Below are 13,986 nucleotides of genomic sequence, written 5' to 3'. Positions count from 1 at the left end.
GGCATTGAAAATCTCAAGTTAAAAATGTACACGTGTCAGGGCTGGGCATGGTGGCCCACACCTATAATCTCAGCACTTTGGGAGGCTGAGGCGAGCAGACACTTGAGGTCAGGAGTTAGAACCCAGGCTGGCCAACATGGTGAAACCCTATCTCTACTAAAAATACAAAAATTAGCCAGGTGTGGTGGCAGGCGTCTGTAATCCCAGCTACTCAGGAGGCTGAGGCAAGAGGATTGCTTGAACCTGGGAGGTGGAGGTTGCAGTGAGCCGAGATAGACACACTGCATTCCAGCCTGGGCGACAGAGCAAGACTTCATCTCAAAAAAAAAAAAAAAAAAGTGTATGTCAGCCAGGTGAGGATGGCTCGCGCCTGTAACCCCAGCACTGGGAAGCGGAGGCAGGTGGTTCACTTGAGGTCAGGAGTTCCAGACCAGCCTGGCCAACATGGTGAAACCCTGTCTCTACTAAAAATACGAAAATTAGCCAGGTATTTGGGAGGAGGCTGAGGCGTGAGAATTGCTTGAATCTGGGAGGCGAAGGTTGCAGTGAGCCAAGATCATGCCACTGCACTTCAGCCTGGGTGAAAGAGTGAGAACTTGTTTCAAAAAAAAAAAAAGTATGTCCGTGGAATACTATGCAACCATATAAAAGAATGAGATCATGTCTTTTGAGGAAACGTGGATGAAACTAGAGGCCATTATTCTCAGCAAACTAATGCCGGAACAGAAAACCAAATGCCACATGTTCTGACTTATAAGTTGGAGTTAAATGATAAGAACTTATGAACACAAAGAAGGAAACAACAGACACTGGGGTCTACTTGAGGGTGGAGGGTGGGAGGAGGGAGAGGAGCAGAAAAGGTAACTATTGGGTACTGGGCTTAATACCTGGGTGACAAAACTCTGTCCAACAAACCCCTGTGACACGGGTTTACCTATGTAACAAACCTTCACATGTCCCCCTGAACCTAAAAAAAATTTTTTAAAAGATGTGTGTGTGTGCGTGTGTGTATTTGTGATAACACATCTTGTCATATAGTAATTAATTAAAGGAATTAGGCAGTAAGCTAATCACAGGGCTGACGATTTCAAGAAGAACAATAGGAGAATAGCTGTGGGAATAACTCATTACACTAGTTTCAGTAACTTGGGGATCTTTTCCTCTGGGGCAGTGTTTTGGGGGATGGGAGGGAAGGGAGAAACAAAAAAGAGAAGGAAGAAGAGAGATAACACTTAACTGGACACCTGCTGTGGAACAGGCACCAGCCACTTCCAAGGCTTCCCCAGGTGCGTAGCTCTGAGCACTAGAATCTCTCATCTCCTTAGGGTGATAAATGAATGATGGCCCACTTTCCACACTAGTGGTAGTCACATGAAAGCACTGTACTTGTGACATTAACTATTTCTCAGGAAAAAAGAGAAAGTTTTACTCGTATTGTTCATTGTTTGCATTAGGTCAACCTAATGCTCCAACCTTAACCTAGAACTGTAGTTTTCTTGATTACGGCATGGCTGACCCAGGCGAAGTGACTTACAAATACTTGAATTCCCTAATGCTATTTGCAAATTACTGCAAGTGTCATAATGACACATTGTTCAGTTCTTAGGACTTTGTGAGGACCCATCTTGGGAAGGATTTGACTTCAAAAGATTGAGATTAAGGCTTAAAGAAAATAACCTTTGGAATTCAACCTCCGGTGAGGGAACTGGCAAGCAATCTTTGTTCAATATTTTTTTCAGAGCTGTCCTGAATGTAGGTGAACAGTAACCAGTGTGCTCCGGAGCCAGGCTCACAGGAAGTCTGGGTGAGTCTAAAGAAGAAGAAAAAGAAAAATCTAATCATGGGAAAGGATGGGAATATAAAAAAAAAAAATGAAAAATGCAAGTCAATACACTGGGTTTTTTTCTTTTCTTTTCTTTTCTTTTTTCTTTTTCTTTCTTTTTTTTTTTTTTTTTTTTTTGAGTTGGAGTCTTGGTTTGTCGCCCAGGCTGGAGTGCAGTGGCGCCATCTCGGCTCACTGCAACCTCTGCCTCCCTGATTCAAGTGATAGTCCTGCCTCAGCCTCCCGAGTAGCTGGGACTACAGGTGTGTGCCACCACGCCAGGCTAATTTTTTGTGTTTTTAGTACAGATGGGGTTTCACCATGTTAGCCAGATGGTCTCGATCTCCTGACCTCGTGATCCTCCCACCTTGGCCTCTCAAAGTGCTGGGATTACGGACGTGAGCCACCTTGCCCTGCCAATACACTGGTATTCTTATCTTTCCTCAGTGCCCTGTCTGTGCCTTCGGCCCTGCCCTCCCCATTCCACCTCAGGAGAGGACTATACTTAGAGGGCCCCTTCCTTGCTCCAGGACAGGTAACCAGGGTAAAGAATGGTGCAATGCCCTGCTGGCTTCCATTCCACATTGTAGAGGATGTTCAGATGGAGGATGTGCTGATTTCCTCCTCGACATCCATTGTGTAGCCACTATGTGTGAATGGGACCCTGGAAGCCATCAGGATGAGCCCGGATGGGTCCAAATCAACATAACAATCCTATTTTCCTTGATCCAGTAATTGAATCAGGGGTAGTACAATCAGAGTGAACAAAATACAAATACATTCTTTCCCTCGCTATGAAGGGAGAAGCCTTAGATCCAGTTGCATGCTGCTCACAGCATCTTGAAATTTCACGAGGGAAATCACTCTGAGGATAAAGCTGACACACACACAAGAAGGCAGAGCTGTGAGAACAACAGATGACTTGAGCCAGGTGACTGAGTCATGCCTGAGCCTGCTTACCTTTAGGTGTTTCGCTTCGGCATCCTAAGTGGTTCATGCAGCTTCCTGGAGGACGTAAACCTGGAGAACACAAGTGTCCCTGGGTGTTATGTGACAGGTGTTAAGGTGGGCTGGGCGAGTGTTCCCACGCCAAACGTGTTTGCAAAGTATGGAATCAAACAAGATGAAGTAGGCTACTTTAGAGCCATTTATAAAACCTAATACATATTACACATTTCCAGGAAGGAACTACAGAGTGAAGAATTATGCAGACGTATTTAACCCGAGAACCAGATGGGTTGTCTGCTTCTGTATTCATATGTTTTCTGGGAACACATTACTGTTGAGGAGCACAGTTTGGGAAGCTACACTAAGTTATTATCAGGTATTTACACCTTCATGTGTGAAATAGCAAGACAGAAAAGATAGTGGGCGCAGGACTCGAAATGTGAGAGAAAAACAAGGACAGGAAGCAGAATTTCCTCCTTCCCAGGCCTACCCCAGAGCTCCTGGAACTGGGAGCACTTGATTCAAGGTTGGTTTGCTATGCTGGCTATGTACCACAATAATCTCTGGAGCTTCTGGGAGCTCACCCAGGTTCGAATTCAGCGAGTCTATAGGATCCCAGATGAATTATATACATATGCATAGATAAGATATAAATAAATAGGCCAGGCATAGTGGGTCCTTTTTATAATCCTAGTGCTTTGGGAGGCTGAAGCAGGAGAATCACTTGAGGCCAGGAGTTTATGACCAGCATGACCAGCCTGGGCAGCATAGTGAAACCCTCTCTCTTAAAAAATTTGTTTTTAATTAGTCAGGCGTGGGGGAACGCACCTGTAGTCCCAGCTACTTGGGAGGTTGAGGCAGGAGGATTGCTTGAGCCCAGGAGTTCGAGGCTACAGTGACCTATGATTGCAGCACTGCACTCTAGACTGGGTTACAGAGCAAGATTCTGTCTGTCTCTCTCTCTCTCTCTCTCGATATATATATATATATTTGTTTATATCTTATAATATGTATGTGTATACCTATCTATAGGTATACTGTCTTTGCAATTTGTTTTATGGAGATAGCATATTCATTTTAATGGTAATGGTAAACAGGTAACCTAATGACAATTGCTTCCTGATGCACTTCAATAGTTCTTATTTTAGCTTTTTATTTTGAAAAAAATTTCAAATTTACAGAAAAGATGAAATAATAACACAGGGAATTACCATATACCTTTTACCCAGGTTCCCCAGTTGTTAACATTTTGCTGCTTTATTGTTAGCTATCTATCTTATCTATTTTCTGAAACAACTGAAAGTTAGGGACATGATACTCCAGTCCCACTAGGAATGTCAGTGTGAATTTCCTAAAAGACAAGGTCAAAGGCCGGGCGCGGTGGCTCACACCTGTAATCCCAACACTTTGGGAGGCCGAGGCTGGCGGATCACGAGGTCAGGAGATTGAGACCATCCTGGCAAACACGGTGAAACCCCGTCTCTACTAAAAATACAAATAAATAAATAAATAAATAAATAAATAAATAAATTAGCTGGGCGTGGTGGTGGGCGCCTGTAGTCCTAGCTACTCGAGAGGCTGAGGCAGGAGAATGGCATGAAACTAGGAGGTGGAGCTTGCAGTGAGCCGAGACCTTGCCACTGCACTCCAGCCTGGGCAACAGAGTGAGACTCTGTCTCAAAAAAAAAAAAAAAAAAAGACAAGGCCATTCTCTTACACAGCCACAGTTGTCAAGAGCAGGAAGTTGGCATTTCCACAGTATCACCATCTAGTACACCATCTCATCCACTCATCCCATTCTAATTAACCTATTGTTCCAACATGTATGGACAATTTTTTCCTCCTGTTTTTGAATCCAACCCATGATCATGCGATCCATTTACTTTTGATGCTTCTTCAGTCTTCTTCAACCTAGAAGAATTCTTCTGTCTTTCCTTATCTTTCATGATCTCAATATTTTTGAAGATTTTATGCCAGTTATTTTGCAGGATTCTTAGTTTGGGTTTGTGTAATTGTTTCCTTATGGTTGGCCAGGGATATATCACAGATACCACCTTATGGTGCTGTGTTCCTCTCACAGCATCATATCAGAAGACACATAATGTCAATTTGTCCCATTATTTGTGATGTTCACTTTTATCTCTGGTCAGAGTCAGGCAGGTATATTTAAAATAAACTTGAGGTTAAACACCACCATTTGGAATATGAGGGTTGCTTTGCTCCATCTCTGCATGAGAAGATGAAAAAAAGAAGACAGGTGAAAAGAAAAGTGAAAAACAGTATATAACTGAGGGCAACAGTTTTCTCAGTTTAATAATTTCCTCAATTATGAACGGGAAGAAAAAAGTTTTTTCTCTCTTCTAACAGAAAAGGGTGTGCTAATGACAGACACATTCAGGAAGTATCAAATTTGCTATTAAACAGATTATGAAACATGTTTATGCAGTATCAAACCATAAGATTACTCTAGGTCATGTTTCTTTTTTCTTTTTCTTCTTTTTTTTTTTTTTGAGACAGAGTCTCACTCTGTTGCCAGGCTGGCGTGTAGTGGCATGATCTCAGCTCACTGCAACCTCCACCTCCCGGGTTCAAGTGATTCTCCTGCCTCAGCCTCCCGAGTAGCTGGGACTACAGATGCACCCCACCATGCCCAGCTAATTTTTGTATTTTTAGTAGAGATGGGGTTTCACCATGTTGGCCAGGATGGTCTCGATCTCTTGACCTCGTGATCTGCCCGCCTCGGCCTCCCAAAGTGCTAGGATTACAGGCGTGAGCCACAGCGCCTGGCCTCTAGGTCATGTTTCTAATGCTTACTCAGGTATCCATTTGCATGAATTTTTTTTAACCTCCGAAGTTATCCACTGTAATCCAAACATTAAGAGTACATAAATTGCAAATGGATCAGAGAAATGCCAACTCGGGGCTAGAAATTCAAATTCTGGAGAAGCCATTTCAAAGGAAGTGGCACATTGTGGAAACCAGGCAGATGGCCTTATCCAGAATATTCAGAATCTCTATGCAGCAGCTGCTCAGGCAGGGATCTGATTAAAAGAGGGATGGCTCAGGGTGGTCTTAAAGCTATGTCAGAGGCAGGACACTTTTTAAACTTCAGTTATATACAACAAATCGATCGAAGTAGCAACATTCTCAAAATAAGATTTCACAACCACTTCATATAGTACTGAGACAATGTCCATCATATGTATCGAAGAATAGTATTACTATTATATATATATATATATATATTTTTTTTTTTTCGAGATACAGTCTCGCTCTGTTGCCCAAGCTGGAGTGCAGTGGTACGATCTAGGCTTACTGCAACCTCTGCCTCCCAGGTTCAAGATTCTCCTGCCTCAGCCTCCCGAGTAGCAGGGACTACAGGCACGTGCCACAACACCCAGCTAATTGTTTTGTATTTTCAGTAGAGACAGGGTTTCACCATGTTGGCCGGGCTGGTCTCGATCTCCTGACCTCAAGTGATCTGCCCACCTCGGCCTCCCAAAGTGCTGAGATTACAGGCATGAGCCACCGCGCCTGGCCAGTATTGGGTTTATTTATAGCAAATGGCCTAAACCAATCTGGCCAAAAGACAGTTGTAAGGTTCTTTCTGGTAAATTTCAGTAGTTTCCTCTATCAGGCCAGTAGGTGTTATTTGATCCAAACCAGTTGGTGTGTTACAATCCAAGCAAGTCTCAGCACAAATAGGGCAAACCTATGAACACATGTCAGCGGGAAGGCAGGTACCAGCGCTCATTATTTCTCTGGACCTCTCTCTCTGTGCTGCTGTGTATGCCAAACAGTATCTTACAGCAAAGGCACAGTCACAAGCGGACCTGTGGACATCCAGCGGGATTGTGTCGGTGACACTGGAGTTGGATCAAGCAAGAGGATCCTCTTTGGAGTGGAGGGACCCAGGGCTAAGAGAGTCTAGACCTGAATGGGTGTGTGTTGCTGGACTCGCCCAACTCGTAACCTTCCCATGCAAGCGCAGTGGGTTCTGTCTCATCACTGCTAGCCCACAACTTCACCCATCAAAAAATTGTTTCTCATCTTTCTTTCGTTCCTTCCTCCCTTCCTCCCTTCCTCCCTGTCTCTCTCTCTCTCTCTCTCTCTCTCTTTCTCTCTTTCTCTCTTTCTCTCTTTCTTTCTTGAGACAGAGTCTCACTCTTGTCATCCAGGATGGAATGCAATGGTGTGATCTCGGCTCACTGCAACCTCCACCTCTCAGGTTCAAATTTCTCCTGCCTCAGGCTCCTGAGTAGCTGGGACAACAGGCGCCCGCCAGCATGCCCGGCTAATTTTTGTACTTTTCGTAGAGACGGGGTTCTGCCATGTTGGCCAGGCTGGTCTCGAACTCCTGATCGCAGGTGATCCGTCTGCCTCGGCCTCCCAAAATGCTGGGATTACAGGCGTGAACCACCGCGCCCGTCCCATTTCTGACATTTCTTTATGCTAACCAACTACCCTCAAGTGTTGCTTTATGTAAGTGTGGTGCATACTCCATATGCTAAGTAACCAACTGTAAAAAGTTGATTTAAATTCGGTTGCTTCATGTGCTAATTATTCCTTGAGTTGTTGATTAGAGCTAATGCCTACACACACAAACTACTTACATTAAAGTAGTTTAAAATAAATTATCACCCATATCAAATATCACATTATTTTTAGTTGGAGTGGTTTTAGTGGTAATGGTGGGGCTGATGGTGATGGGAGCTTTCCCATGGCATTACCAGGGTTTGCTTTAGCTTTTAGGAAGCTCAGAACAGGCTGAGGCAGTACACACAGCATAAAATTGTGGACAGGTTTTTAGCGGTGTTTTTTCATTGCAAATTTCTCCTTCTGCTTATTATAGAAAAATTATAAAATACACTCAACAAAAAGAATGGGTAGTCCATAATCTATCCCAAGGATTACCAATTTTATTTATTTATTTATTTATTTATTTATTTATTTATTTGAGACAGAGTCTCACACTGTCGCCCAGGCTGGAGTGCAGTGGCGCCATCTCGGCTCACAGCAAGCTCCGCCTCCCGAGTTCACGCCATTCTCCTGCCTCTGCCTCCCGAGTAGCTGGGACTACAGGCACTCGCCACAACGCCCGGCTAATTTTTTTTTTTTTTTCAATTTTTAGTAGAGACGGGGTTTCACCATGTTCGCCAGGGTGGTCTTGATCTCCTGACCTCGTGATCCGCCCGCCTCGATCTCCCAAAGTGCTGGGATTACAGGCGTGAGCCACCGCGCCCAGCCAGGATTACCAGTTTTAAACACATAGATGCATATTAATCGATAGAGATAAACATATAGGTAAAAGTTTTTACAAAACATGGGGACTTTTTTTCCTTCTAAATGTATGATTAATAGCTTCCAATATCAACATACATGCCAAATACATTGGAAAGGCTGCACCGATTAGGAAATTGGTTAAATATAACCAATCTGCTATTGTGAGTCTCTTAGATTTGTTTCTAACTGCCTGCTCTTACACATGGTCCAGCCAGTGAACATTCAGGCACAGTTCCTTAATCATTTCCTTAAGAAAAATTCCCAGAAGTGGTGTTGCCAAGTGAAAGTTTATGCATATTTAAGTTTTCTTTCTTTCCTAATTTCCTTGCCCTTAAATTATACCTGTTCTGGCCAGGCGTGGTGGCTCACTTTGGGAAGCTGAGTAGGCTGATCACTTGAGGTCAGGAGTTTGAGACCAGCCTGGCCCACGTGGCAAAACTCTGCCTTTACTAAAAATACAAAAATTAGCCAAGTGTGGTGGTGTGCACCTGTAATCCTGGCTACTCAGGAGGCTGAGGCAGAAGAATTGCTTGAACCCAGGAGGCGGAGGTTGCAGTGAGCTGAGATCACGCTGCTGGGCACTCCAGCCTGGGCAACAGAGCCAGATTCCATCTCAAAAAAAAAAAAAAAATTATACCTGTTCATCTATTTCATATGTCCTAATAATCATATACCATTTCCCTAGTGGGCTCATTCTTTTACACTTTCAGACTGCCACTCTCTGCTGATGGCATTGCTTCCTATTTTGGTGAGAAAATAGATGCCACTGGAAGTTTCCGAAATCCCCACCAATCTTTCTACCCACCTTCCAGTATCTGTGGCCCTAAGCCTTGCCTCCCCTTCTCTTGACATGGAAGAACTGGCTTCACTTTGAGCACTGGATCCCAGCCCCCTTTGCCTACCTAAGGGCATAGCTCCAGCAAGTCTCTTTTTAATTTTATTTTATTTTGGCAAATTTCTCTTTCTTGCACCATCAATTTTTTTTCTTCTTTTTCTTCTGCGATTCATTGTCATCAGCATACAGCTTTCATTTTTCCCATCTACAAATAGACAAGCTTGGCTTAATGGCTGTCACCTATAGTCCCAGCTGCTTGGGAGGCTGAGGCAGAAAGATCACATGAGTACAGGGATTTGAGACTAGCCTGGGCAACTCAGCAAGACACCAAAACAAAACCCGAACAGACAAAACCCTTCTCTAGGCCCCATTTCCATTTTCAACTACAGATTCACTTTTCTTTGCAGAAAAACCCCTAGAAAGTGCTGTTTTCATTCATTGCTTCCAGTTCCACACATTCTTTATTAAACTCACTCCAATCAGATTTTCTTTTCTTTTCTTTTTTCTTTTTTTTTTTTTCTGAGATGGAGTCTGGCACTCTCGCCCGGGCTGGAGTGCAATGGCGCAATCTCGGCTCACTGCAAGTCGCCTCCTGGGTTCACTGAATTTTCCTGCCTCAGCCTCCTGAGTAGCTGGGATTACAGGTGCCCGCCACCACGCCTCGCTAATTTTTTGTATTTTTAGTAGAGACAGGGTTTCACCGGGTTAGCCAGGATGGTCTCGATCTCCTGACCATATGATCCGCCTGCCTCAGCCTCCCAAAGTGCTGGGATTACAGGCGTGGGCCACCGTGCCCGGCCTACTTCCAATCAGACTTTCACCTGCACACTCCACCAGAACCTTTTTTGTCAAGGTCACCAATGTTCTCCCCACTGCTGTAGCTAATGGACAACTTTCAGTCTTGTCTTACATAACCAATCAACAGCAGGTGACACAGATCATCAACCCTCTTCCTTGGAAGATTTGTTTCACCGAGCTGCAGAACACTACAAGCTGGGGATTGTCCTTTTCCTTCACCTTCTTTCTCAGCATCACTTGCTGGCTCCTCCTCATCTGCATGGTCTTAACTCTAGAGTGCTCCAGGCGGCCAGGTTTGAACACTTCACTGTTTACACTCAGTCTTTCAGTTATCTCCTCCAGTCTCTTGGTTTTAATACCATAGATATGTTAACAAACTCCATAATGCAACTCTACAGCCCCGACCTCCTTCTCTCCCTTCTTTTTCCTGTATTAATATGTATTTTTTGTTGGAGTCATTTTATTTTATTTTATTTTTTATTTTCTTTTATTTGAGACAGTGTCTGTCGCCCAGGCTGGAGTGCAGTGGCACAATCTCAGCTCACTGCAACCTCTGCCTTCAGGGCTCTGGTGATCCTCCTACCTCAGCCCGCTGTGTAGCTGAGACCACAGGCATTGCCACCACACCCAGCTAATTTTTGTATGTTTAGTAGAGACGGGGTTTCACCATGTTGGCCAGGCTGGTCTCGAACTGCTGACCTCAAGTGAACCGCCTACCTCGGCCTCCCCACGTGATGGAATCACAGGCGTGAGCCACCACACCCGGCCTGGAGTCAGTTTACACATAGTTGTTCAGCCTACTTTTAATTTTTTTATATACATGCAGTTTAGACTTTAAATGCACACATCCTAAATAACCTTTCAGAAATACCGTATTACCTCTTGCTGGCAGTGTATAAGAGTCAAATTTTGACTCCCCAGTACATGGCCATACCAGTTTTTTGTTTTTTTGTTTTTTGGTATATAATCCAAACAAAGCATATTAAGTTTGAAAAGTTTGAATCTGATCTTGAAATGTTTCTTTTTTTTTTTTTTTTTTTTTTTTTTGAGACGGAGTCTCGCTCTGTCGCCCAGGCTGGAGTGCAGTGGCCGGATCTCAGCTCACTGCAAGCTCCGCCTCCCGGGTTCACGCCATTCTCCGGCCTCAGCCTCCCGAGTAGCTGGGACTACAGGCGCCCGCCACCTCGCCCGGCTAGTTTTTTGTATTTCTTAATAGAGACGGGGTTTCACCGTGTTAGCCAGGATGGTTTCGATCTCCTGACCTCGTGATCCGCCCGTCTCGGCCTCCCAAAGTGCTGGGATTACAGGCTTGAGCCACCGCGCCCGGCCTTGAAATGTTTCTTTTTCTCTTTTTTTTTTTTTTTTTTTTGGAGATGGAGTCTTACTCTGTCACCCAGGCTGGAGTACACTGGCACGATTTCGGCTTATGGCAACCTCCACTTGCTGGGTTCATGCGATTCTCCTGCCTCAGCCTCCTGAGTAGCTGGGATTACAGGCACCTACCATCATGCCCGGCTAATTTTTTTTTATTTTTAGTAGATAGAGTGTTTCACCATGTTGGCCAGATTGGTCTCAAACTCCTGACCTCAGGTGATCCGCCCGCCTTGGCTTCCCAAAGTGCTGGGATTACAGGCATGAGCCACCACGCCCAGCCTGATCTTGAAATCTTTCTTAGTAGCCTTTATTTTCAGCATCTTTGCAAATTTCCCTGTCATCTTGATCATTTGTCAGTACGCACACACACAAACACACACATCTCCTTTTTCTTTAATAATTGCAGGGATTCAAGAGAATGAAAATCTCTTCTCTTCAGAAAATTATTGAATGATCTGGCTAGAGAAAATTTCTGGAATCTGAGAAGCCATCTCATTAAAACCAAGCAATCTTAATTGTTTGAATTAGGGTTTGTGAATTGGCCAAATGTAAACAGAAGCCGCCATTCCCTGGTGGATATTTAGAGGACTGTTATGAACTGTTGCTGCCCCATACAGTCAGCTGGTTGTGCACCGCATGACTCCAGGTGGAACACCATTTACACGCAGACCACAATGAGAAGTCTCTCTGGAGCTGGGCAGCGTGACAACCCCCAAAAATGTCTGGCTGGATTAATTCAATTTTATGAATCATTTCTAGGATATTTTCTTTTCTGGTTCTGTTCTCTCTCTCTCTCTCTCTCTCTCTCTCTTTCTCTCTCTCTCTCTTTCTCTCTGTGTGTGTGTGTGTGTGTGTGTATGTGTGTATATATATATAGAGAGAGAGAGGGAGACGGAGTCTTGCTCTGTCACCCAGGCGGGAGTGCAGTGGCACGATCTCAGCTCACTGCAACCTCCGCCTCCTCCGTTCAAGCGATTCTCCTGCCTCAGCCTCCTGAGCAGCTGGGACTACAGGCCCCGCCACCACGCCCGGCTAATTTTTGTATTTTTAGTACAGACCGGATTTCGTCATATTGGTCAGGCTGGTCTCGAACTCCTGACCTCATGATCTGCCCGCCTTGGCCTCCCAAAGTGCTGGGATTACAGGCATGAGCCATAGCGCCCGGCCTACTCTCCCCATATATTAAGCATTTGTCTAAGAAAAGAAGACTCTATTGTGATAGTCAGTTTGTAAAAATTATCCTTTTAGTCCCCCTCTCCCACAGACAAAGTGGGGATGCAAGCCATTTGGTCTAGGAAAATGACCAAACATGCCGTCGAATGAGTTTGCTGACAGGACTCTACAGAGGAAGCTTGAAAGGAAAGCAAACAGCTGACCTTTGAAACCCGTGGCACCTCTGGGCCGGGCGCAGTGGCTCATGCCTGTAGTCCCAGCACTTTGGGAGGCCGAGGCAGGTGGGTCACGAGTTCAGGAGATTGAGACCATCCTGGCTAATGCGATGAAACCCCGTCTCTACTAAAAATACAAAAAAAAAAAGAAAAATATTTACCGGTCGTGGTGGCGGGCACCTGTGGTCTTAGCTACTCGGGAGGCTGAGGCAGGAGAATGGCGTGAACCCAGGAAGTGGAGGTTGCAGTGAACCGAGATCACGCCACTGCACTCCAGCCTGGGCAACAGAGTGAGACTCCGTCTCAAAAAAACAAAGAAACCCATGGCACCTCTGGTGGGACAGGCAGCATCTGCAATGCCTCTGCAGACCCTTCTGCCCTGCCTGTTTACTCTCTCCCCCAAATCACCTGCTCACACCTCCATGTATGTGATGGGCCTTATGTATTGAAATCTAATTGTTTCTCATTATTGTTAGAACTTTTCAAACATTTTTTAAACCTGAAAATCTCTTTCTTCCAAACAAGGAATACAGCAAACTGTCATACAAAATGTTAAAACAGATCAAGGCAGAGCTGCTCTGTAAGCCTTTTGAAATTGGAATTAAAAACCTTGCACTTCTTATGGAATACACTTAAAAGCCTGTCCTTTTCCTCCCAGCCCCACCCTGGCCTCTGGTAGATTCTCCCAGAGAGGAGAGTGAGGCCCTTGCCTAGGGTACAAAATTTTAGAGGGAGGCAGGGGGAGGTGGCACCAAAAAACTCAGTAGCTAAGATAAAGGCTATTTTAATGCAGTATTTTATTTATTTATTTATTTATTTATTTACATTTTTTCAAGATGGAGTCTTGCTCTGTCGCCCAGGCTGGAGTACAGTGGCACGATCTCAGCTCACTGCAACCTCTGCCTCCCAGGTTTAAGTGATTCTCCTGCCTCAGCCTCCTGAGCAGCTGGGATTACAGGCATGCGCCACCACACCAAGCTAATTTTTGTATTTTAGTGAAGACGGGGTTTCACCATGTTGGCCAGGCTGGTCTCGAACTCCTGACCTGATGATCCACTCGCCTCAGCCTCCCAAAGTTCTGGGATTACAGGCATGAGCCACTGTGCCCAGCCTGCAATATTTTAAATACAAAACTTCATGTGAATGAATGATTAAAATATTAATGACAGGGTTGGCAATAGTGTCTTACTGAGCCATACTGGAGCCTGAGCCAAAAGAAAAAATTAGTAATGCTAATGATACTGTCTTTATCTTTATAATATTCTTTGATTACTGAGTTGGCGTTCCTTTAAATTTAGGGCTCAAAGTGAGTGACTCCCTCTCCTTAACTGAATTTTGGCTCTCACACTATCCTTTACATTCATCACTCTGTGTTGTTGTACAGCTGAATATTTCTTGTCTCTCATTCCCTCTTAGAATGCATGCTCCCTGAGTGCAAGGACCATGTCATACTCATCTTTGCATCTCCAACATATGTTACTTCTCTGGCTTCAGCTTGCTCATCTGTGAAATGAAAAACTGAGTAATCTTGAATGTAC

The 13,986-nt window shown here is 44.5% G+C and overlaps 1 long non-coding RNA gene across 1 annotated transcript; it reads right to left on the bottom strand.

Annotated features, from left to right (window-relative positions):
- Positions 1-1,674: 1,674 nt before the first annotated feature.
- LOC144332966 (uncharacterized) lies at positions 1,675-12,575 on the bottom strand. Its single transcript, XR_013401253.1, has 3 exons — positions 12,437-12,575; positions 2,783-2,842; positions 1,675-1,810 (listed from the first exon to the last, which is right to left on the bottom strand). It is a non-coding gene; the product is annotated as an uncharacterized LOC144332966 (long non-coding RNA).
- Between the last annotated feature and the right edge of the window lie 1,411 nt (positions 12,576-13,986).

Source organism: Macaca mulatta, chromosome 11, assembly GCF_049350105.2.
Source record: "Macaca mulatta isolate MMU2019108-1 chromosome 11, T2T-MMU8v2.0, whole genome shotgun sequence".
Classification (NCBI taxonomy): domain Eukaryota; kingdom Metazoa; phylum Chordata; class Mammalia; order Primates; family Cercopithecidae; genus Macaca; species Macaca mulatta.
The sequence above is the reverse complement of the archived record's forward strand: the minus strand, read 5'-3'. Positions and strand labels throughout refer to the sequence as shown.